The 26,868-nt window shown below is 40.4% G+C and overlaps 2 long non-coding RNA genes across 6 annotated transcripts in view; one reads left to right on the top strand and one right to left on the bottom strand.

The window, feature by feature from the left end:
- LOC120312278 overlaps window positions 1-26,868 on the bottom strand; it is a 76,339-nt gene that overhangs the window by 30,764 nt on the left and 18,707 nt on the right. For all 5 annotated transcript variants that reach the window (XR_005557840.1, XR_005557839.1, XR_005557837.1 and 2 more), the window contains exon 3: window positions 24,590-24,663. This is a non-coding gene — a long non-coding RNA (uncharacterized LOC120312278). The remainder of the gene's footprint in view (window positions 1-24,589; window positions 24,664-26,868) is intronic.
- Window positions 19,671-25,164, top strand: LOC120312279. The gene is made up of 2 exons (XR_005557841.1): window positions 19,671-22,449; window positions 24,787-25,164. It is a non-coding gene; the product is annotated as an uncharacterized LOC120312279 (long non-coding RNA).

The following is a 26,868-nucleotide window of genomic DNA, read 5'->3' as shown; positions in this document are numbered from 1 at the left end:
GTCTTTTAATTACCGTGAAAAAATGTAAAATTAATTACTGTGAAAATATGTAAAACCATATGGAACGTTACAGATTTGTATTTCCCACAGAAGAATTAGTGTGTTAGGCTAGGACGTGTTCCAATCTCTAGTTGGTTGTGTAATTTATTTAGTAATCCTGGACTGATTCAACTTCACTTATTTCATGAAATTGTTGTGAAGATAAAAGAGGGAGTGATTTAATGATTTAATGCAAAAAGGTTATGGGATCATCATTATTACTATTGGAGTAAAGGCGGATTCAAATATAATAAAATAATGTTAAATATTATTTGATATTGTAACTTATTTTCCTTAATGATATATTTCAGACATGCAGAATAATTACATATTAAAATATGTGGTAAAGTGGATGCCTCATCAAAGATTAAATCAAGGCTTCCCACATTCAGCCCCAATATTTCCCTCCCGCTGATATCTCCTAGGATAGTTGAGTTGATCTTAAGTTGCAGATCAATTTTTAATATGGAACATTGAAAACTAAGGCCAATTGCTTAAAGTTTTTGTGGCTGTACTACACCATATTTACAGATTTGCAGATTTCCTATATGAGAATTAGTGTGCTAGGCTAGTACATGTTCCAATCTCTATTTTTGTAAGCCATCCAGAGTCACTGAGAATGAGTTGGCAGCCACATAAAATTTCTTAGAGAAATAAATAAAAGTTGGCTACAAAATTTATTAAGTAACCTTGGACTATATTGCTACTATTAAAGGAAATTTCCAGAAAAAAGATGCTCAATTAAATCTAGCAATGCTAAGGCAGACAGGGCGAGGAAAACAGCTATTAGCTGTCAAAATGACAAATGATATAGCATTCTCTGATTCAGAAATATGTTCATTTCCTAAAGAATTGTAGCAATAGTATGTAGACTTATATAGTGCTCCATAGTATTTTACAGCACACTCTGAGTGGTTTACAACATCAGCATATTGCCCCCAACACTCTGGGTCCTCATTTTAATGACCCCGGAAGGATGAAAGGCTGAGTTAACCTTAAGCTGGTCAGGATTGAACTCCTGGCAGTTGGCAGAATTTTGCCTGCAGTACTGCGTTCTAATCACAGCACTCCTTCAGCAGAATTCTGATCTTAAATATTATTAGCCTATTATATCCTTTTATCAAAGGGTTGGTTTACAAGCCAATCTACATCATAGGATTATTGCAGAGAAAAATAGGAGAAGAGACCTATTGTATGCTACCTTAAGTTTCTGTACATAAAGGTAATGGAATATAAATCTAATACATAAATAAGATAATGAATATCTAAATCCGGGGTCTTCAAACTTGGCCCTTTTATGACTTGAGGAATTCTGGGAGTTGAAGTCCACGAGTCAGAAAAGGGCCACGTTTGAAGAGCCCTGATCTAAATATTGTTTAATAATGAAAAACTTTAGGGAAATCTAGGTTACAGCTTTAGGCTGCAAATGGGGGAACATAATCTAGAGCAGGGGTAGGCAACCTTGGCTCTTTTATGACTCGTGGACTTCAACTCCCAGAATTCCTGAGCCAGCCATGCTGGGAGTTGAAGTCCACGAGTCATAAAAGAGCCAAGGTTGCCTACCCCTGATCTAGAGCAAGTATTTGTGATAAAATGACTGCATATGAGAAATTTTAATAGAACATCAATTTGGTACCGCCAAAATTTGTTGGGTGTTGGTTCTCATCACTCCTAGTCAGTATTATGAGAATTGCCACTCAACAGATCTCAGGGACATTGAGTTGGGTTGGTGTGAAGGAACATCATAGAACCATATGGCTGAAGGCAAGCAAGTCTGGAAATCCATACATGCTACTTTGAGTTCTGAGTTGGAAGAAAAGTTGGATAGAATATATTAAATTTAGCTAATAATTGTGTAAACTCAGGCTGGAAATGTATTATTTCATAAGAATGCAGGGGAATGCAGTGATTTGCCAGTAATAATATTGAAGGATCAGTAGATTTGGTGGCAATTCCAATACAAAAAGTTTGAGCAGAGAAAAGTATATCAACAGTCTTGCTCTGATTCATCAAAACAGCTTATTCTTGGAGATCCAAATACAACCAGTTGTAAATAGTCAGCGCTGGCTGTGTTCCAGTTCAGTCAGCTGCATTGTATATCCTCATGTAAGGAGATTGGTTATGCTAGTAGCCACCCGTCATTATTTAAAGCATCTGCTAGTCATCAGTATAGTGTGATTTGGCAAACGAACAAAATCCTAGAGATGATTTTCCTTTCATTTGGCACTGTGAACGTTTCACCACTATTGCAATTCTTTTATTTTCAGGGCTGGGCTTGCAAGTACAGTAAAGCTTATTACGTGTCAAACCCTTTTGTTTTTATAAAATTACAAAATGTCCTGTTCTATGAGCTGAACATTATATATACTTTCCTATACATCTGTTAAGATAGACAAGTTATAATTACTTGTTTTAATTGCTAACAATTACAGGGTTTACACCACAAGAGCCAATGTGTCATCCTATTGAAAAACAAGTGGGACTTTTATTTGCCTGTAGGAAGTCCTACTGGCTATTGGTGCATTTTTCTAGGACAAAAGTCCCCAACCTTTTGGGCACCAGGGACCGGTTCCGTGAAGAAATTTTTTTTTGTGTGGTTTTGTTTGCTGCCTGAATCCCGCAGACGGGGCTTTGCTTGTTTGTGTGGACCGGTTGCTGGCATGCTGCCGCCCGGTATCAGTCCACAGACTGGGGATTGGGGACCTCTGCCCTAGGCCACAAGTTTGTAGTCCAGAAGCTACGCGCAGCTTCTGCTACTTTGTTCAATAAGACAGAACTCCATCTTTTCCCCAACAGCCCAGACAATGAAGCTTGCCAGGATGCAATAATCTTTATGTGACCATAGAATTTCCTTTTTTAAGGAGAAAAGGACAGGGTAAATGAAGCGTCAGGCTATTGGTGCTTGAAAGTGCTCTGCATGTGGGGAGCCTCAATCCATCTATACATACTCTCTCCAGACTAAGTACTTGAGAGTTGTTTCTGGCAGAGATTGATTGAATGTTGATTGAAGTTGGGTTGGCCTGATTGATCCCCTTTTTTTATTAAAAGACAAGAATTGCTGCATCTAGCTGAGAAGATGCAGATGGGGACAAGGCTTCAGAGAGAGGCTGAGATTTTGACAGGGTGGACACAGAAATGTTTAGTGATGGATTAGACCCTTGAGACAGAGCTTTCTCAGATTGGATGTAGTTCTGCATAAGACAACAATCAAGTTAATGTAAAAATGAATTTATTTGGGAAAAGTGGAGGAGGGAAGGCAACAATCGCACACACAATTCCAAATAAAATTGATATTCAATCTGCTATAATTTAGTACATATTACCAGCTTGAATATAACCTTGGGATTTTGTCAGAAGTAGAACTAGAGCTTTCTGGCCTGCAAGGACTTTCCTTCTGAATAGATGTTTCAAGGACAACAGGTTGTGAAAGCAAAATTGATATTTACGGGAAACTTAGATAACTGAAAGACAGCCTCTTACTACACACACACACACACACACACACACACACACACCACCACCACCACCACCACCACCACCACACACTATAAGCACATTGCCAATTTACTCAATTTTTTTTTAGCTATGCCAAAGTGTAAGGATTTGTTGTGTTGGTAAAGTAGTTGTGTTGAAATATCATGTATTAAAAGTTGGTGGTAGCTACTGCATCTAACTTCTTGCATATACTCCCTTGACTCAGCTGGCAAACAGGGAGGAGAGCCTGTGGCTTGGTGGTTAAATCACTGCCTAGTATGTAAACTGCCCAGGTTCGAATCCCATAAAGGTCAAAAAGAAGCAAACATTGCAAGAAAAGAAGAAAATTTGAAGAAGAATGGAAAAGGAAGAAAAAAAGATATAAAGAAGTGTCCTCTGATACTCTTCACAGCAGTTATAAGTACAAATATATTTTAATTGCTCTCGCTAAAATTATATTGCTTTAATTTGCTCATTCTTATTTTGTACCTAAATGTTGGAATCAAGTCAAAGACCCATGATTTAGAATTCCCAATGGTTGGGGGGGGGGTATTGGAATTACAATCCCAAGCATCTACAAACTAATTGGAAGAAGACTGCTTTAAATCTATTACTACCTTATTTAAGTGTGAGACACAAGTTTTCTGTGAGATAAAGGTTCTTTTAAAAATAAAAAGACTCCTTCCATGTTTTACCTATTATGTTTTATCTCTTTTTTCCTACTGAATGTTTTAAATTTAAAAAAATGTCATATAATTATATTGATACCTATAAAACTCTCAGCTGTGAGCAATATGTTAATGTGATTTTTTTTTAAAAAAATTATGAGATTATCATTTAATTCTGAAAAGTTGATTGCCAGCTGGTGAAAGCTAGACATTAAATGTTTTGATTGTATTCACAAGTGTCATTTCTCTCTGTGTTTTTAACAACCATCATTCTGATTGTTGGGATTATAAGGACAATTACATTTAGAACACATTTGTAAGTCATCTTGTTATTTCTGGATGATACTTTGGGCAGAGATGGACAGTAGCTGTGTCTGAATGTGGTTTGAAGACAGAATGAGACTTGGCAGCAATCTCACTCGGCACATTCCTGTTCTTCCAGTTCAACATGTAGTCAGACAGATCTTGCATATTTTAAACAATGTAAAAACCTGCCAATCTATTTAGCAAATAGAAAGTATGGATTGGGTGCACTTACCCTTGGAAATTATGTTAAATTCTTTGGAAAAAAAAACTATTGGCTTCCTTCAGACTTTCAGACAGAAAATTCTGGGTCTTTGATGTTGATGCATTTTATTGTAAAGTTGCTTCTAACTATTTTACTGTAAATACTTATTGGTCAGAGCAGCGAGTACCAAACCTGCCTTATCTAACCCAGAAATATTTCTTTATTCTTTGGCATTTATTTTTGAAATGCATTTTATTGCTTTATACAGATTTCTAAAAGGCTGAGAATCTTCTAGCTGCATTTAGTAAGCAAAGACTCATAAAAGTCCTTTTAGATGTGTTGAGCAATTAATCTCTGATTATCCTGCTCTGGATACTACTTTGTTCTGACCCAATTTATACCATCTGGGTTAGTGCAAGAATCAGATTTCACTCTCTTCCGAATATTGTAATACAGGTCTTGATTTTTAAATGTGCATCTGTTTTGAAGGGCATGCAACACTTTTTAAGAAGTCAATCAGCAAGAAATAGTCTTGAATTTTCTGCAACCAGAATCCAAATAACCAATCAAAAATGACTTTTATTCCTCTACCTCGGTAGCCATTCCTCAAATCTTCCAGAGTCACATTTAACTCAGATGTGGGTAAGTTGTGTCCTTGGATCGCTTTCTGTCAACTTTGAAAGCAGGATTAACATCTCATCAAAGAATAATCACCAGTCCCAGTGCTGGTGGCAACTTTTTGATATGATGGCTTCATGCTGAAACTATTGTGCCATTTAGTGTGGTATGTCATAATCATTTGTGTCCCATCATAATGAGTGACATTTATAATGTTACAAAAAGAAAATCTGCTCTTTTTCAAAACCTGTTGCAACTTTTTAGGAGACATACGTATGCAGCTAGGACCAGTCTAGCTCTTTGCAACATCTTTAGTGGAAGAACTACAGAGCTGAATTGATATGTCTTTTCTCATTTCTCCCAACAGATATCTAGTTATATTAAAAGAAATACCAAAGCTGCAAATGAAGATAATTTAATCTTTACAAGTGAAATAGTTTTAGAAACATAAATAGTGCAGAGAATGCTTCCAAGGCATAATAATGAAACTATGATTAAATATCTTCAAAATGACTCCATAGAGTGGGCGAAAGTGGCTGTGTATATCGTGTAGGTGGCCATGTAGGAGGAATTATGTAACAATTTCCCCTTTGCTTTCAACCATCACTTCTATAATGTCTGGTTTTAAACCAGCACCTTCCTTTCCAGTTTCCTGCATAGAAAATTCCCATCAAGTTTTTCTACATCTGAAGGAAATGGTTGCTGTGCTCATAGTATCTTCTCTGTATAATTGGAGTGACATGGAGCCTACATTTGGGAGGAGGAGACACATTTGAATATGTAGAAACTCTCACACACTCTGGTTCTAAATCAGCATACTGAAGCAGACTAAAAGTGAGATATAAAGAACTGAAAGAGGGCTTTAGAAACAAAGAAGAGTTGGGTCTTTCACAGAATCTGGAAAAAGCAAATCACACAAATTTGTGGTCTTTTTGAGCATCTGATCCAAAGTTTGTTGTTGTTGTTAATTGCGAAGTCGTGTCCGACCATAGCGACCCCATGGACAACGCTCCTCCAGGTCCTCCTGTCCTCCACCATCTTCTGGAGTCCATTTAAGTTCACACCTACTGCTTCAGTGACTCCATCCAGCCATCTCATTCTCTATCGTCCCCTTCTTCTATTGCCCTCAATCTTTCCCAGCATTAGGCCCTTTTCCAGTGAGTCCTTCCTTCTCATTAGGTGGCCAAAGTATTTGAGTTTCAACTTCAGGATCTGGCCTTCTAAAGAGCAGTTGGGGTTGATCTCTTCTAGGACTGACCGATTTGAACGCCTTGCAGTCCAAGGGACTCGCAGGAGTCTTCTCCAGCACCATAGTTCACAACCTCAAATCTTTAAGCTGCCAATGCCCTCCAGAAACCTTGGGTCAAATGGATCACATTTGACTAAAACTTTAACACAACAATGCATAACATTAACATAATAAAGTGTGGTTATTAATGTAGATGTAATAATACAATTAATACATGGCTGTAAAATGTTAACGTGTTTATCTTGAGCCTGCAGTTTTTTTTTTAGTATTAGTGAGTACGGATCTGGCCCTCAAATAGTTGAATTTTAGTTTGGATTTTCCCCAATCAAGTTGAGTTCAAAAGCTGAACAGGAAATGGGAACTATTCAGGAAAGCTTTCCTCCCTCTTGGCACTTCTCACAAAAGAAAAACTGTATTCAGCTGGAAACATTGCCCAGTGAGTGCCAAAAAGATGGGCAACTGACTCTTCCAGCTGAACAATGCCTTTCCTGTGTGACAGTGGATTTCATATCAGGGAAATACCAGCAAACTGATTGAACAAACACTGCATTAGTGAAAGATACATTTCTCTCCCATTGGTTAAAAAAAAAGGTTGGTGGCAATCTCCTTTTGTCTAGGGTGGTCAAAGTTCTCACATATGTTTGCGAAATTCACCTAAGTCAATGCCATACGACACATTAATTTCTAGGTATTCGCTACATAAGGCACTGTTAGCAAATGAGGTCTCCAGGTTGCAAACAACTTGAATTGCTACTGGACTTCAGATTTGACATTTGAAATGAATATTCTCATTGTGATCCAGTTTCATTGTTGGTAGTAATGCAAAGGAACTTGCCCAATGTTTCCGTCTTCGAAACTCCAATTGTTTTTGGCATGTGCATTACATGAGACAAATAGGTACTATATACAGCCAAAGTGGATTGTAAAACCCACAGTAAAATAACAGACCACAAATCACTTGACTAAAACAAGGCCATTTACTTCAGCTTTCCAGAAAACTACTCTATTATCAAAGGTCTAATCCAGATGTGTGTAGAAATTGAGTATGTCTGAAAGGAAGGACTAGCGGTGACTTGATAGCAGTGTTCCAATATCTGAGGGGTTGCCACAAAGAAGAGGGGGTCAACCTATTTTTCAAAGCACCTGAAGGCAGGACAAGAAGCAAACTAATCAAGGACAGAACCAAACTGAAACTAAGGAGAAATTTCCTGACAGTAAGAACAAACAGTCAATGGAATGACTTGCCCCCAGAAGTTGTGAATGCTCCAACACTGGAAGTTTTAAGAAGAGATTGGACAACCATTTGTCTGAAATAATATAGGGTTCCCTGCTTCAGCTGGGGATTGGTCTAGAAGACCTCCAAGGTCCCTTCTAAATCTCCTATTCTGATATTCTGTTATCCTTTGGACTACAAGGAATGTGTTGATGTTGTAGAATAAGCAGTCAGAAGGAGCAATATGATCAACCGATGAATGAGTTTTCCCTTGTTCTAAGAGAATGTTGCTGGAGCTACAGAATAAATTTCACATCATCCCCCTGAAGGGTGACTCATAGGTTTCAGGAAAATGGATTCTACCCAGTCTTCCAGAGGAAGGAGAGAAGCTTGAGCTTGCACAGAGGTGAGGAATCTGATGACTGTCCCAAAGGGAAAAAAAAAGATGTGGTGAGGAAGGATGACACACTGCTGAGAGAAGCAGTTAGTAATTTTTAGTCTAGACATGGTATCAGAAGATGTTGCCTCCTAGGTGTGATCCAGAATGTGACAGAAATGGTGACCTGACTGATCAAGCATATTGATCATTATCCCTCTTTTCAGAGATTTTGGAACATAAGGATACTGCCAGAAAGAGGCTGGAAAATATATCAAGAGATGAGCTAGGCAGGAAGCAGAGGAGTTTGGAGCGTAAGTGATGTTTTCTTCACCACCAAGAGCCCTGGTGGCGCAGTGGTTAGAATGCAGTATTGCAGGCTAATTCTGCTGACTGCCAGCAGTTTGATCCTGACTAGCTCAAGGTTGACACATCTTTCCATTCTTCCAAGGTCGGTAAAAAGAGGACCCAGATTGTTGGGGGCAATATACTAACTCTCTAAAACCACTTAGAGAGTAAAGCACTAAGAAGTGATATGTAAGTGTAAATGCTATTGCTATTTCTTATATACTTGCAGCTAAAATTTAAGGTCTGAGGAAGGAAAGGGGAATTCTGAAAGCGAACCTCTGGCTCAAGGTATGATACCATCAAAAAAATCTGAAGATTACTGGACCATGATCTACACCATCTACAGGAAGGGCTTCTGGTGAAAGATGAGCTGCACTAAAGTGTTTGGAAAGGCATCTTATTCAGGACACCTGGAAGGCTTTAAACTAGGAAGGGGAGAGAGAGAGATACCAATGTTCAGAACTATACTCACAGCATATGTCTAAAGGCAGTAAACCTTGCAACAAGAAAGGAAGTAGTAAAAAGGAAGAAGTGGAACGGGACATTTAGGCACCCACCAGTGGCTGTGGCCATTTCACCCCCAGCCATCTACCTCAGCCAATTGAAAATCAGCTTCCTCCCTCTGCTGGCCCTCCCCCAGTGATTCTCCACAGCCAATGGCCTCCTGGCCCTCTGCTGCCAGTTGCCCAGAGCATCCCCCCATGTCCCCCGTGATGGTGTGCTGCCCCCCCCCCACAGCCTGCTGCCGATTGCTTGCTGCCACCCATCACCAATTGGCTGGTGGCCCATTGTCTTGTGCAGCCAAAGGCCCGGGTCAAACAGTCCCTGAGGGAAAGGGCTGGGACGAAAGGCTGGGGGCAGAGGGCTAGTGGGTCATTGGCCATGGAGAATCACTGGGGGAGGGCCAGCGGAGGGGAAAACTGGCTGTCAATCAACTGAGGTGGGTGGCTGGAGCGAAGTGAGAATGCCCACAGATGGATGCCTAAATGTCCTAAACCTGGAAGAAGCACTTAGGAATATATAGGAGATGCATCAGGCAAACCTAAAAAAGACAGTTCTAAAAGGCTCAGATATCTGTACACTATTGCACAGAATATGGGGAACAAACAGGGAGAACCAGGCTCTAGTATATGAAGGGGGAGAAATAACTGTTGGTAATACTGAAACCTGATGAGATGGAATGCATCTAAACTTCAATAATGCATTTGGAAGACTTAGAAGGCCTCCGAAGTCTCTTCTGATTATATGGCTCTATGATTCATTCCCATTTATCCTCATGTGAAGGATGAGCTGAGCAAATATTTGTTTGTGGAGGTCTTCGCCACATTGTCACATGAACCAATAAACGATGGCTTAAGCAGCTCCTACATTCTAGAGTTAAACTAACTGAAGGTATCAGGGAAACATTGATTTTCCATTGATTTTGAAACTGATGTATGAGAAGAAAGGAGGTTTCTTGGTTTGTTGATGAGTCAGCATTACGGTGGGATCGGTTCCATTGGATTTACAACCAAATAAGCATGATTCATTGGCAGCTTGTGCATGAACAGCTGAACAAATAACTGATTTGTTTTTGTTTTGTTTTTTGTTATTAAATCACCCATGATTTGAAAGTCACAAAGAGGTATAATAAGACTTTAATTAATAACATAGCTTCGAACCAGATGAGCATAAAAGTGCATAAAAGTATATACAGTACGGAGAAAATGGATGATACTAGAACCTGATATCATTCAATGAAGCTGAAATAAGGACCGTTCCAGTTTAATAAAAGGAAGTATTCCCTGGTGGTTGGAGTAGGTTCAGAGGGACCCAACTTAAGCACACAGTCCATCATGAAAACTGATTTGGATGCTTTGGGTCACCCACTCTTTTTCAGCCCAACCTATCTCAATATTATTGTCGTGGGGGTAAAACTGAAAGAACTGAGCTGATCTTTAAGAGGGAAGGATGTAAATGTGACAAATAAATGATGAAATTTACACCAACCGTTGTATCGATGATTCCAAATGTAGCTTTAGAAAAATTAAACACATTCCTGAGATTCAGTGGCTATGTTCAAAATGGTAAGTTGAGGTTTCCCTCAACTTACAACCATTCATTTAAAGACCATTTGAAGTTACAACAGCACTGGAAAAAAGTGACGTGATTATTTTTCACACTTACAACCATTGCAGCATCCCAATTGTTCACGTGGTCAAAATTTGGGACCCTTGGCAACTGGCATGTATTTATGATGGTTGCAGTATCCCGGGGTCATGGGCTCACCTTTGCAACCTTTTGACAAGCAAAGTCAACAGGGAAGCCAGGTTCACTTAACAGCTGTGTTACTAACTTAACAGCTGCAGAGGTTCACTTAAGGCAGACATGTCAAACTTAAGGCCCGGGGGCCGGATGCGGCCCACGAAGTGGTTTCATATGGCCTGTGAAGCCATCCTGGAAACAGTGAGGGAATGGCCCCTGCTGCCTTGGACCTGGCCCAGGCCAGCGGGGAGGGAGCCAATGTACAATTTTGTGGTGGCCATCTATGCTGAAACGCATTAGCTCCACAAGGCCGTCTGGAAACAGCGAGGAACCAAAGAGGAGAGCGTCCCGCTGCCTGCCGAAACCGGGCAGGCTGGGGGCTGGATGGCATTGCGCAGGTAATGTTGACTCTCACGCTGCTCATGGCATCCCCTTCCCCAGAGCCCACCAAGCCAGATATGTGAAATACATGAGGGCCATGTGCTGATCACTTCCAGGCGATGGTGCATTTCTTCATACCTCATGAAGGGTGACACCTCCCCAGCTGCGTTTCTTGCCTGTTTTTCTCCCTCCCTCATCTCAAATATTTTCCCACCACTCTGTACTTAGGAAAGAAGGAAAGAAAGAAGGAAAGGGAGGGTCTGAAGGAAGTCCTGCCTTAGTCTTGCCCTGCTGCCCTTTTCACCATCCCCTTGCCCTCTCCTCCTGGCCTATCCTGGGGGTCTCCCATCCTATTGCTAAGGAAGCTATGGATACAAAGCTGGGTCTCCTCCCATGGAGAGGAAATGGGCCTCCCTCTGACTTTGCCCTCATACCCGCAACCTGGCTAAGGAGAACAAGCACAGCAGCAGCAGCCTTGAGAAGGAGGTAAGTGCAGCTGGGCGCTACCTTGGGGAAGTGGGGCTGGGCTTGGTGCCGCGGGTGCTCGAGGGTCAGGCTGGGCATCTGACCTCTGCTGCCCATGGCTCCGGGCAGCCTGCACCACCATCCAGCCCCCCCACATGGCCTGAGACGAACAGTGAGGCTCCTCCAGTGGACCATGCCTTGGCACTTGTCCTGGTCCCACCCCCTTCTGCCAGAGACCCTCAGATCTGTTCCACTCCTGCCCAGGCCCCCACAGGTACCCTTGACGTGAACAATGTATAGCTGGCCACGCCCACCCAGTAGGCCACACCCACTCCATCCATGCCCACCCAGTAGGCTACACCCACCCAGGCCACACATCCCTGCCCCCCCAAGAGTAACCGCAATGCTGATGCGGCCCTCAATGAAATTGAGTTTGACACCCCTGACTTAAGGGAAGTTTGTAAAATGAGGCAAAACTCACTTAACAACTGTCTTGCTTTGCAACAGAAATTTGGTGCTCAGCTATGGTCATAGGTCAAGGACTATCTCTATTAGGAGCAGTATACTCCTAAGCAGTATGTCAAAATTAATTGCTGGGGAAGATTAGAAAGAGCTGGTATTTCAACTAATATTCAGCTTCTTGATTTCCTAGAGGTACTTGATGCATGAATCGAATACTGAAGTGAATGAGGCTGATCCAGGTGGGATTTTCTCTTTTTAATATTTCCTAATTCAGAAGAGCACTTAAGCAGAGACTTAACAGCAGCTGTATTCAAAAACTTCAGGGAATTCTTTCTATTTAGGGTTCATTCAAAAGGAAATGAACACACATATAAGAATGTGGGCTTAGATTATTGTCCTGAACAGTGTGGGGTACATCCTGTTTGAGCTGGAAATTCCATCTCTTCACCCAGCCACACATATTTTATAAATGAGTAAAGAAACAGATTTTATATTCCAGTTCTATGCTCTGACCTAAGAGCAAATCCCATTGGAACCAGTGGAATTTAGTTCCAAACGGATGAGTATAAGACTGCATTATAAATAACTTGTTATCAGATGCTTAAAACAATAAAGGGAACTATAAATTTCACTATCGTTTATTTACAAGAGGACTGGAATTAATTTCAGCCATCATCATTATTATTCCAAAGCGATTTTTAAAAAGCTGCCGCTGAATTATAGCGATGCCTCTCCCACTTGAATAAATGTGAAAATGAAATATGTGTTCTGGAGCACGAATTCTTTCTAGAATTGGCAAGACTAAAACTCAAATTATGCTGACGGCAGAGAATGGTGCTTGGTTGGTGGCAGAAATGACGAAAGGCAGCTGCTGGGCTCCACTATGGTCTAAAGCTGCGTCCAGCTGCTTTGCAGATCAGCCAGCGACAGCAGCTTATGTCACTATTGCATTTTACATTATAAGTCAAGGGAGTCAAACTCGCAATGTCACGTGACGTGTTGCGACGTATCGCGACTCTTTTTCCATTGCCGGTAATGGGGTGGGTGTGGTTTCAGCATGATGCATCTGGCCTGCGGGCCGGCAGTTTGGCACCTCTGTTATAAGTTGTCTGTATTCTGTGTTTTTTCCTCCTATGACACTACTGCATCTTAAACTGCAGGCTACCTGCATTCTCCACTCTTATTGCATCTCCTGTTGATTCCAACAAGAAACCTTCCTGTTTTACTTACTATCGAACCAGATTCCTCATTTGGAACGAGGAAACTGTATTTCTTCCTTTGTTTTTCCATACTCGAAGAAGAGTGAGTTCTTTGAATCTTGGTACAGGTCTGATTCTTGACAATCTCATTTCATGGGGTTTTGTTGTTGTTGTTGTTGTCCTATTGCATGGGTGACAAACTCGATCATGTCATATGACGTATCATGACTTTTTTGCCTTTGCGGAGTCGGGGTGGGTGACGCATCTGGCCCGCGGGCCACCAGTTTGACTCCCCTGGTACATGATTCTTTCATCATTCTAATTATTGCTTGTTTATTTTTAAAAGGGTGAGAAAAAGATAAATGCTTATACATTTTGATGGGAAGCCCCCAACAATCTGGGTCCTCATTTTACCGACCTCAGAAGGATGGAAGGCTGAGTCAACCTTGAGCTGGTGAGACTCCAACTCTTGGAGTGAGCAGTGAGTTAGTCTGCAGTACTGCATTCTAACCACTACACCACCAATTATGATTAAATAATTATGGTGAGAAAGATTTGATAAAGTAGACCACAACCTACTACTGGATAACATAGAAAAATGTGGGTTAGACAGCATCACCACCAGATGGATTGGTAGCTAGCTGACTAGCCGTACTCAGCGTATGGTCCTCAATGGAACTGCATCTATATGGAGGAAAGTGTGTAGTGAGGTGCCCCAGGGCTCTGTTCTGGGCCCAGTGCTCTTCAACATCATCAATGATTTGGATGAGGGGATAAATGGGGAACTGATCAGATTTGCAGATGACACCAAGCTGACAGGAATAGCCAAACACTCCAGAAGATAGGCTTAAGATACAGAAAGATCTTGACAGACTTTGACATTGGGTGCTATCTAACAAAATGAAATTTAATGGTGAAAAAAGTAAGGTTCTACATTTAGGCAAGAAAAACCAAATGCACAGGTACAGTATAAGTAGTACCTTGCTCAATAGTAATAACTGTGAGAGGGATCTTGGAGTCCTAGTGGACAATCATTTAAATATGAGCCAGCAGTGTGCTGCAGCTGCCAAAAAAACCAACACAGTGCTAGGCTGCATTAACAGAGGGATAGAATCAAGATCACATGAAGTGTTAATACTTTATAACACCTTAGTAAGGCCACACTCGGAATACTGCCTCCAGTTTTGGTCATCATGATGTAAAAAAGATGCTGAGACTCTAGAAAGAGTATAGAGAAGAGCAACAAAGATGATCAGGGGACTGGAGGCTAAAACATATAAGAAACGGTTGCTGGAATTGGATATGTCTAGTTTAATGAAGAGAAGGACGAGGGATGACATGATAGCAGTGTTCCAATATCTCAGGGGTTGCCACAAAGAAGAGGGAGTCAAGCTATTCTCCAAAGCGCCTGAAGGCAAGACAAGAAGCAATGGATGGAAACTAACCAAAGAGAGAAGCAACCTAGAACTAAGGAGAAAGTTCTTCAAAACAAAAATTGTTAGAACAATTAATAACTGGAACCTCCAGAAGTTGTGAATGCTCCAACACTGGAAGTTTTTAAGAAGAGACTGGACAACCATTTGTCTGAAATGATATAGGATTTCCTGCCTGAGCAGGGGGTTGGACTAGAAGACCTCCAAGGTCTCTTCTAACTCTATTGTTGTTGTTGTTGTTGTTATATATTGTAGAAACCTAACTGTTAAGGTTTATAAACAATGACTTATGTCTCTGCATGTTGCACGAAACCAACTAACTGTGGGCTATTCCAACCCTGGATAACCGAAACACAGCACATGCGATGGGTGAAATAGACCAGATCAGAGGTCTAGTCTAGTTGAATTGTACCATTTCCTAAAGATTTCATGTGCCAGATTTTTCTCTCTTTGCAGTTTCCCACAGCATGCTTTCTCTCAGTCCTATCGTTTTTCATGTGGCTGCTTCCCTTCCCCAGTTGTGCTCACAACATGAGTGCGAGATCCCCAGGAGGAATCAATGGGGCTTGCTCCCTACTAAATGGGTTTACATTCACAAGAAGAAGTTCAGAGATTAAATGTTAATTTGAACTTCTACACATTCTGTGTGCTTTCCCCCCCCCCCCAGCTGCATCACTGTATGTCAGCAGTACCGCTAACCCCAAGGGTGAGGCAATAGTTGCCACTGTTGTCTCTTAAAAAGCCCTCAGATGCAGCAAGGAAAATCCTGCACAGAAGCGTGTCTGTATTGGCTAAAGAGACAGTTGTAGCATTCATTAGCCTGAAGCACCACAGGAAAAAAATCCCAATCCCCCCCACCCCTTTCACTCTCTTTTTTTAACAGTCCTCGATTTTGTAGCATGTGTTTTCCACTTTGCTGCTCATTTTGATCAATTCAGTGCGGAATAAACTGAAGCTTCTCAGGACCGTATGTTTTTTTCTTTTTCGGATTCCACTCCTTGGGAGTTTTTCAAGCCAAATGCAATTCAAGCCATTGGAGTGATGTCATTGAGTAAGTGCCTTGCCTGATATTTTTTTTTCTTAATTTGCATAGCACAGGAGTCAGATTTATTTGTTTATTTTTGCACCAAAGTGATTCCTCCATTTCTGGAGTCGCTTATGTTTTTCATGTACCGCTTGCTTTAATGATTGCCTGAGTAATCTGTGGAAAACGTAAAATAGCTTATCAGATCATCATCTGTCACCCTAAACTGCTTTTAATGTTTTGAAGAAATTTAGCCATTTAACTTCTGGTTAGGGCAAAAGGGGAACAAATTCCCACACACAAACCCTACTCTGGCTTTCTTCATCTGTTCCTCTGTTCTACTTTAATTCCTAATAAGGCACTTGGGAATATGCTACTGTCTTGTACTTTGGAGAGTTTTCTGTATAGCAAGAGGATAAAAAGGAGGGAAATGCCACAACATGCAGGTTTTTGCATCAATTTGAACATATTGAGAATATGTATATACATATATTCTCTAAATACATATGCATGTCTATATGTACTGTACAGTAGACCCACAGACCCACAGATACACACACACACACACGCGCGTATGTGTTCTTGCTGCCAGCTCTTCTATCCTATTTGGTTTCAAACACATAAATAGAAAGGATTGATGAGAATGAAAATTGCAAGTGGCCATCAAGGAAAAAAGAAAGAATTGCAGCCCATTGTGGAAACTGTTAAGAGAAATAACATTGCAAAGATTCTTATTTATATCTTTCATTGAAATTGTTATGGCTGAGTCTTCCCCGGCTAGGTAGGACTACAACACTTATCATCCTTGTCAAGCAAGGCAAATGATCACCTATTTAGAGGGGGAAGGAGATTGAAGTTAATATTACCCCTCTCATTTATTTATTTATATAATTCATTCATTCTATTTTTATAACCACCCAACTCAACCAAGTGACTGTGGGCAGCTTACAATTCTAAAATTATAAAACAATTAAACAGTTAAAAACAATAAAATACTAAAAACGCCCCAAAAATAAATACAAACAGCAGTCAAGATGATTCTCATCTTCTAGAGGTTATTTTTTCCTGTGCATCTTCAGATTAGATCCATCCAGCTTTAGTCCTGCAAACATCATCCTAGATCTTAGGATAAACATATCGTCTACTTCATACTTAATATCCATCTGCAGTGAAATTTAACACAACAGACTCAATAACTGTTGATACAAAAGACAACAAAGCAATCTGAAAAGCAGATATTGCAGTACCGGGAGAAAGCAGAATAGAAGAGAAAGAACTGGAGGAAATCACAAAATATAAACAGCTGCAAACCAAAGTAGAGCAGTTGTGATAAAAGGAAGCAAAGGTAGTACCAATAGTAATGCAATGCAATCTCAAAAATCTGGAACACCATTGGCACTGACAATTGCAAAAGGCAGTTTTACTTGGAACAGCTTACATCTGTCCATGATACCTTTAATATTAAACACCAACATCTGTCTCTCCCAAGTCCTTAGGAAAGTCTCGATAGGCAGACAAAAATGCCAAATCCAGTCTAATTTAATGAAGAGAAGGACGAGGGGGGACATGATAGCAGTGTTCCAATATCTCAGGGGCTGCCACAAAGAAGAGGGAGTCAAGCTATTCTCCAAGGCACCTGAAGGCAGGACAAGAAGCAACGGATGGAAACTGATCAAGGAGAGAAGCAACTTAGAACTAAGGAGAAACTTCCTGACAGTTAGAACAATTAACCAATGGAACAACCTGCCTCCAGAAGTGGTGAATGCTCCAACACTGGAAGTTTTTAAGAAGAGACTGGACAGCCATCTGTCCGAAATGGTGTAGGGTTTCCTGCCTGAGCAGGGGGTTGGACTCGATGACCTCCAAGGTCCCTTCCAACATTATTATTATTATTATTATTATTATTATTATTATTATTATTATTATTATTATTATTATTATTGTCAGGCTGGCTGTGTAGCCAACCATAACAATGGTAAACAGTACGATCTTTAGCTATAATGATCTTCAGAAAAACTTGCTATAATTAGTTAGTTTTAAAAGGCATCATTGCAAATCATATGGAGCCAAACACAAAAGATAGGCTGACCTCCTTGCTCATCACGCACCAGTTCACCCGAAACTATAATTCTTCCCGACAAACTGGCAAAAAAACTTCAGTCATAATGAGCTGAAGCTTACAAGCTCATGCCAATTAGAAAAAATAAATAAAGAATAGCTTTAGTGGGAGCAGGGGAAACACAGATGGTCAGCAAACTACACATCAAATCTTTTTAAGATGCTATTGATATATAATATTGACCAGAGCTTTAAAATAAAGTAAAGCTTCCATGGGAATGTAAGTAGTGACTTTATAAGACATATAGCTATGAGCCTGTCCCAGCTGGTTTCTCCCACAGCTAAGACCTGTCAATGGACTCAGTAGCAGAGATAAGCTCAGTAAAAGCAACATAGAGTTGTTTTATAGGCCCATTGGCCTATTTTGAATAAGGCCCTTACTCTGTTGTAACCTTTTTACATCTAATACACATTCTGATACTCTGAGTCCCGACTCTCCTGCTGTCAAAAAGTTGAGTGGCCCTGAGAACCAACAGGTAGAGACTGAAGTAGGTAGATCCCGCAGCAACCTTAGGAGAGAAAAAGAACAGGCTAGGTCAGGGGTGGGCAACCTCGGCTCTTTTATGACTCATGGACTTCAACTCCCAGAATTCCTGAGTCAGCATAGCTGACTCAGGAATTCTGGGAATTGAAGCCATGAGTCATAAAAGAGCTGAGGTTGCCTACCCATGGGCTAGGTCTTCATTCTTATTCTTCTATCTATGTAATACAGTTCAGACAGACTGGAGATGCTGGGGGGGGGGAACCATATTAAAATTATAGCATTATGATTGTAATGCTACACTGGTCAAAGGAAAGGAAATGGATTCTTCCTATATTCCTAACTTCCATGTACATCCATAGAAACAGTTCTTTTGTAGGAAAAAGAACGGCTGGTTGAGATTCACAGCAACCCAAAAATAGCATCCATTGAGACTTTGTAGCCTATGTTGCAACTGACGGATTGAAAACAAAAATGTAGGGAAGTGCAATTTTGCAGTACTATGTATAATGGGTAGAAAGCAGGGGGAGGACATACATCCTGGGCAGAAATTTATTTATGAGACTTATATACCGCTTTAAGTGCAAGCACTCTCTAAGCGGTGTACACCAGTAAGTAATGTATATATATTTTACATTGCCCCCAACAATCTGGGTCCTCATTTTACCTACCTCGGAAGCATGGAAGGCTGAGTCAACCTTGAGCCGGTGAGATTTGAACCGCTGACCTGCTGAACACAGTCAGCTAAAGTGGCCTGCAGTACTGCACTCTAACTGCTGCGCCACCTCAGCGCAATAAGGGACCCAATGGGAGATATAAGGTTTGAAGGGAGTTTTGACTTCTAGAGCAGGGCTGTCAAACTTCCGGCCCATGGGCCGGATGCGTCATCCAGAAGCCGCGCCCACCCCATTGCTAGCAATGACAAAACCGGCCTGATACATTGTGCGATGTCACATGACGTTGCGAGTTTGACATGTCTGTTCTAAAGGGAAAGACAGGAAAGACATGACTTAATGGCCCATTGTTATATGAACCACCAGATTATGGATGGAGCCATGGCGGTGCAGTGGTTAGAATGCAGTATTGCAGGCTGATTCTGCCCACAGCCAGGAGTTTGATCCTGACGGGGTTCAAGGCTGACTCAGCCATTCATCCTTCCGAAGTTGATAAAATAAGGACCCAAATTGTTGGGGGAAATTTGCTAACATTTGTAAATCCCCTGCCCATTAAAAAAAAAAAACACAGAGAACATAGTCCAAAAACTGAAGACAAATTGGCTGCACATGGAAGCAACCAGACACTGGAGTGGAGGAAATACCCCAGGCACTGCAACCTATCAGTGCTGGGCTGCTATCAGAATGAAACAAAAGGCAGAAGACCATCTGCTCTGAAGGGTGTAGTTGAAAAAGAGCCATTTTGAATCAAAGCTGGAAAATGCATGCACTCAAAAAGGCACGGATGGCTTATATTGGTGATGGGCCAAGTACAAAGTCTGGGTTCCCCTGAATGAGTGCCAATATGACTTCAGGTCAAATAGAGACTAGATTCCAAGTATTGTACATGAAGGAAAAGTCAAAGAAGTGAATGCATCCAGGATAAAAGCTGAATTTGTTTCGCTTAAGTTTAATTAAAATGAAGCAAAATTAAGTAAATATCCTTACTACCCTTATATTTAATAATCTGTCCAATTAAACATTACAATTTGACAACAACTTGGACCAAATCTGGTCTGCAAATATACATATGACCAAGAGATGGCAAAAGAGAGTTCAAATCTTCTTTTTTCTGCCATCTAGTGGTCATTCCATATTTTAACCCAGACCTGATAGCTCTAGCGGTGACTGTTGGAGAAACACTGTGGAATAATGTACACTCTTTTGGGGGGATGGACCAGGGCTTTTTTTTTTTTTTTTGTCATAGAACACCCAGATCGGAGTTCTGGCACTTTTTTTGGATGGAACCTTGTAGAGTGGGCAAGGCGGGTTGTGTGACGTATGTGAGTTCCGTCACTTTTTTTTTTTTTTTACAAAAAAAGCACTGGGGTGGACTATGTGCAATTTAAGGACCTCTGTGCATCTTTGTCAGGCAGAGGAATGTAAGAAAGAAAGCACAAAAAAAGACTTCTTAAACGAAGTTTAAATATTTAATATCTCTTTTTTAAAAAGGCACACAGAGTAGTTATTATCATACTTACAAACTTAAATTACACCTGTTTTTACCATTTCTTGAAAATATATATTTAGCGAGAGCAATTTCTATAAAAAGAAGGTTATATGTGGTCCTTCAGCTGTTGTTAACAGTAAGTTCCATCAGCCTTTAGTTGACTGAGAAGTTCCTTTACATCTTAAAAGTCACATGTAGCTAAATGTCTTTTTAACTTTCTTCAGCCTTTCACAGTACTCTTTGTACTGGAAAACACTGGCGGCTCATTTAAATCATGTGGTTCTGGAAACATTTTTAAGTTTCTCTGGGTTAGATCCTCATAATGCCTTTCCTGGCTGATGTCCCAAGGCTGTTTGTCCAATGTATCGCTATCAGAAAGGCAGCGATACATTTTCTTTTTAAAAAAGAAAAGTATAAAGTGATATAATTGCCCTGTAAATAATGTTTTTATTATAGCAAACATTTCACAGTTAATTGCAGATATTACTTAACAATGCTTTCCACTGCTTGTGAGTGCATTTTCTCTTGGGCAACACAGTCAAACTAGTTTATGGGTGGATTTGATCAACTAGGTCTGCAACATCAGTGTACAGATTCATGTGGTACTAATGATGCAGTTTTAATTTTAATTTAAGACAGATGGCAGAGGAAAAAACTTGTTGCGTTAAATATATAATTAGCCACTTGTTCCATCAGCATGCCAGATTATGTGCCTATTTCTCAATGAACCTCAGCTAACAGGGTTTGGGAGCTTATTGTTCTGGAGGATGAGTGAGAGATGAAAAACCAACCAGGAAGGCAGGTTGCTCTGTCTGCTCTAAAGCCTCAGTTCCCATTTCAGTTGTACCTGATAAACAGGTAAAGATGAAACTGTTGAGGTCCCAAGCAAAAACACAACCATGCTGGCTGGGAAATTCTGGGACTTGAAGTCCACATGTCTTAATATTGCCAAGATTGGACACCTGTGCTATAGGTGAGGTCTGAGGTGACGTACCATCTCTAGCAAGCTCCTAATACGAAGCTGGAATCTTTTATTAAACTTTCTGATCTCAGGCCATGTGGGAACTTTGCAAGGAGATATTGCCTCTTCAGAGAATGATATGGCGGTTACATAAAAAGCCACAGTAAGCTTTTGCTTAGAACCTAGAATTTTAATTGTAGCTTGTTCAGTTAAACTAAGTAGGTTCTGTGAATCCAACCAGTGTGAATTAAACTGGCTTGGTTTAGTATGAACCCAACTAAGGAAGTTTTAAAACCATATATTATGGCAGGGGTGTCAAACTCGCAATATCACGTGACATGTTGCGATGTATTGTGACTTTTTTGCCGTTGCTGGCAATGGGGTGGGCGCAGTTTCGCTATGATGCATCCAGCCTGAGGGCCGGCAGTTTGACACCTCTGTATTATGGTATAACGGTGCAGCCTAATCAACAAACTATGGCTAAACAATCATATTTGTGCAACAAGGATCTAAGAATATGAGACATAGGATATGGCTTATAAACTACACTAGTAGGGTATACATCCTGTACGTACGATACCTACATTAAATAAACCACATGATGGCTTAGTGTGACAACCCTAATCATTCCTAGTGTAGATTATTCAGTTTTGATTGTGTGCTTGTAGATTCAATCCATTGTAGTTTATTTAAACTATAGTTTAGGACAATTGAACCCAATTTAAAACTCATGAGAAGACCAAGGGGGATAAGCCCCATCTTGCCAAAATTACACTTGTGGCCCTGCCTGGCCCTACCCTGATATAAAACAGTTTTCTTTGATTTTAATTTTTACAGCAATTTTGTTTTATAGATTTGATAGATTCTTATTCCTGGAAACTTCTCATGAAAGCGATATCTGCCAAAATTCCCTCTGCTGTGGGGGCTTTGAAGAGTTTGCAACTTTGGAGATAGTTCCTTTTCTGGCAGATGTCTCATTGTTATTGTGCCTGCCAAGTACAATTGGGAAGCATAACAAGAGAGAGGTAAGTCAAGAGTCACCTGTAAGATTAACATACTGATTATGGATGAATCATATTGGCTGAAATGTGCTGAGCTGAATTTTCTGTCTTTTTGACAGGCCCCATGATCTCAAAGCCATACATTAGCGAGGGATATATTTTAGAGATTCAGCATCTTAGCAATTTTGATCTGTTATAAGTAGGCCTTGAGGGGCTGTATTTTTAATTGCTTTAATAGCTTGTTATTGAATTTTTAAAGGGTTGACTAGATTCATAAATAGGCTAGTGTGAAATGTGTATGAGAGGCTGGAGAACTTTTGACCCTTTAACTTTGAAACACCTTTGAAATTAGTCAATTTAAGACTGTTGCTAGGCAGAAAATAACCAGCAGATGGCGCTCTGTGTTTAATCATAGGCATGCAGAATTTTGGAGTAGAATTTCCAAGTTAGACAAAAAGCTTCAGTTAGTCTTATTCATCCATAAGGAAATACAATATTAAAAAATTCTGTTGACAATAAAATAAGTTGAGAAAAATAAATATTATGTCATGAAGGCAATACAGTAACCCAACCAAGGCATCATAAAAATGAAGAAACTATTATCGGATTGATGCATTGCACTAAGCCACAATTCATTTAAACATGGTCTTTTGAATAAACAACCATTGACTCTTATGAATAAACTAGACCAAACTAAACAAACCATATTAGGGGCACACTCTGTTGGGTGAATCCAATCTATGTCTGTGTCTCACTTTCTGTTCTCATTTGGCCATGCTGCCTGAATGATGGCTTAATATATGTAGTATTAAAATGTAATATATTAACAGGAAATTGAAGACTCATAGGGAGCACAGCTTTTTAAACAGTCAGGGTTGATAGCGTTAACTTGAGCTAGACATTTCTTTCCCCCCTCCCATTCAGTCAGAACTGAGGAAGCTTCTTCAAGAAAAAAACAAATAGTCCAAGTGGCTCTTGAAAAAGTACCTTTGGGACAGCTATGACCTGGATAACTGAGGACTCTATAGACACTGAACTAGAAACTGGATATAGTGGCTCTTCTGCCTTCAGGATTTAGCTCAGCAGCAAAGCATCTAAAATACTAGAATAGAATAGAATAGAATAGAATAGAATAGAATAGAATAGAATAGAATAGAATAGAATAGAATAGAATAGAATAGAATAGACCAGTGGTGGCGAACCTATGGTACGGGTGCCAGAGGCGGCACTCAGAGCCCTCTCTGTGGGCATGTGTGCCATCGTCCCAGTCCTAGGCCTTCAGCTGGGTTTTATAAAACCTTTTCGCTTTAGGTCTCCGCCACCGTGTGCAAAAAAAAAAAAAAGGGTTCAATCAATTTCAACTTCTTGTGGGGAAAAAAAAGATCTTGCAAAGTTGGAATTGATTGATTGAACTTTTTAGTCCCACCCAGTCTGCCGTTACCACCGCAGTCACACCCAGCCAATGGGCCACGCCCAGCCAATGAGCCACACCCACCCGGCACTCAACCATGCATAAGTGGGTTTTGGGTTGCAGTTTGGGCACTCGGTCTCTAAAAGGTTCGCTATCACTGGAATAGAATCTGGAAGGGACCTTGGAGGTCTTCTAGTCCAGCCACTTGCTCAAGCAGGAGAACCTATCTGAATAGAAGAGCTCATGTTCTAACCTTTCCCTTGAGGAAAAATGGAAAAATCCTATCTGAAACCCTGGGACTGACAATATTAGGCTAAATAATCCAATGATTGGAAGCACAGAGTGGATTTAAACATTGTGCTTCCCCCTGGTTCATTTAATTAACCACAATGACATAATGTGTCAGTGCAGCTCTTGTGGCTTAACCAACAAACCATGATTAAACAAATTGTAGCATGGAATAGCATGTGAACCAAGCTAAAGTTAAGTCTGATTTGTGCAACAAGGATCTAGAAACACAGGAGACATCAGCCATGATTTAGCTCTGTGCTGAATGTTAAATTAAACCATGTTATGGATCAGTGTGATGTAACAACCTAATCATACAGAGGAAGGGGGCCTTACCTCTCAGGCAGCAACATTACATTTGATATTTATTAAGCCTTTGCTGGTATTTATGGCTTTGATCAAAGATTAACCTGCTGTTATTTTGTCAACATGATTTTTGGAAATACTATTTCTTAGTAAACTTACGTTTTTATGTTCCTCGCCATCCCTACAGGTGTTGTTTTTTCTTGTATAGTAATCAGCCACTTTTCCCCTTTAAACTGTGCTTGAAAGAAAAAAATTAAGTTACACTTTACTCACTCTTTGGCTAAAAATAGAGTCAGTAACTTTCTCCCTTTGAAAATGGGAATGTGGCTCAAAATAAAATTCTTTCTTCTTCCTAGGTGATCTTTATGCTTATAACGCTTTGACCAGGATGGCCAGCATTATGAAGAAATTTGGGTCTCTGCACTTTAGCTAAAAATAATGACCTGACTTTTGGTTTTCAAATAATAATAGTCATAATAACTTATTCTTAAGATGACTGGAAAAACACCTTTGGCACATAATGGCAAACTAAGGCACAACCTTTCTAAGAACGAACTTAGAAAGACACAGATTGGAAGACTTCCTTCAGTAGCAGAGATTGGTGAAAAATACAGGCGGTCCTTGACTTACAACAGTTCATTTACTGATGGAAGTTAAAACAGCACTGAAAAAAGTGACCAATGACTATTTTTCACACTTATAGCCAGTGCTTTTTTTCTAAAAAAAAAAAAAAAGGTGCCGGAACTCACACACGTCATACAATCCGCCTTGCCTACGCTACAAGGTTCCATCCAAAAAAGATGCCGGAATTCCGTTCTGGGCGTTCTATGGCAAAAAAAAAAAAAAAAAGCCCTGCTTATGACCATTGCAGCATCCCTGTGGTCACTTGATTTCCATTCAGATGCTTGACAACTGGTTCATAGTTATGATGGGTTGCAGTGTCCCGGGGTCACGTGATCACCTTTTTGTGACCTTCTGACAAGCAAAGTCAACGCGAAAGCCCGATTCACTTCACAACCGTGTTACTAATTTAACACCTCCAATGATTCACTTAACAAATGTGGCAAAAGAAGTTGTAAAATGGGGCAAAACTCACTCAACCAATGTCTCACTTAGCAACATAAGTTCTGGGCTCAGTTGTGGACGTACGTTGAGGACTACCTGTAGTTCCTTCCGGAGCACAGAAAAACTCATTGCATATACCTAAAACCAACATCGCCTCTTCTTTCAGAAAGGGAGACAGATTCTATTCTATTCTATTTTACAGAGCTAAAAATAACAAAGCAGATTTGGACAGCATCTTACAAGGTTCATTTTCCATCAGAAATGCATGTCCGTCTGCTTTACAAAATGGCAGAATGGGTAGCCAGTAGACATTCCACAAATAGCCTATATAAAGTCCACCAGAAATACAAATGGTGTCTTGCCAACAGCTTAGAAACTGCTACCTCATCTGTGAGTTGAGGACAATTGTCTTTTATTTGTTTGCACAGGTAGTCTTCTACTTACAGTCCCAGTTGGGACCAGAACTTTGGTTGCTAAGCAAGTTGGTTGTTAAGTGAGTCAAGCTTGATTTTACAACCTCTTTTGCCACAGTTATTAAGTGAATCCCCCTGCAGTTGTTACGGTGAGTTGTGCAGTCAGTCTGGCTTCCCCCATTAATTTTGCTTATTGCGAAGCCAGCTAGGACACTTGCAAATGATGATCACATCACCCCAGGGCCTGCAACCTGCAACAAATATAAGCTGGTTGCCAAGAGCCTGACTTTTGCTCACATGACCAACTTCGGATGCTGCAAAGGTTGTTAAGTATGAGGACCAGTTGTAACTCACATTTTTCTGTGCTGTTGTAACTCTGAATGGTCACTAAATGAATGGCTCTAAGTCATACTGCCTGTATGTTCGTTGGATTTACATCTCCAATTTTATCACAACCTTGTAAAATGGATTAAACTGAGGGAGTGTGACTGGTTTAAGATCACCCAATGTGCAGGAATGTAGACCTGGTCTTGGGAATACAATAAGGGAACCATTGTGGGGTGGGGTGACTTTCAAAAAACATCATTCAGCTTAAGAAAAGAAACAATGTAAAAAATAAAGTCACCCCAAGTTGATATGGGAGGGATATAAAATGGGACAGAAAGAAACTCAGCTAGGTTTTCACAGAATCTGCTGTTTCCCCTTGCAACAAAAGAACATTATTGGCTCACTGTGTGTCCATTTCTTGACTGAGCCCACCTAGAAACCAGTGAGCTTTCAATAGGATTATCCCATCTGGGTTTCAAAGAACTGATGATAGATGGCATTAAGGTTCTCTAGCGGTCCTTTGAACTTTTTACCGTCCTATCTGGAACTTCTGCTTTCCACAAATGAGAGTGTCCTTGGTCAAACTCTACCACCTTTTATCTACAATAATAATAATAATAGAGTTGGAAGGGA

Source organism: Crotalus tigris, unplaced genomic scaffold (assembly GCF_016545835.1).
Source record: "Crotalus tigris isolate CLP2741 ecotype Arizona unplaced genomic scaffold, ASM1654583v1 scf7180000018477.2129921, whole genome shotgun sequence".
In the NCBI taxonomy this organism is placed as follows: domain Eukaryota; kingdom Metazoa; phylum Chordata; class Lepidosauria; order Squamata; family Viperidae; genus Crotalus; species Crotalus tigris.
Note: the sequence above shows the minus strand (reverse complement) of the source record. Positions and strands in the feature narration are given on the sequence as shown.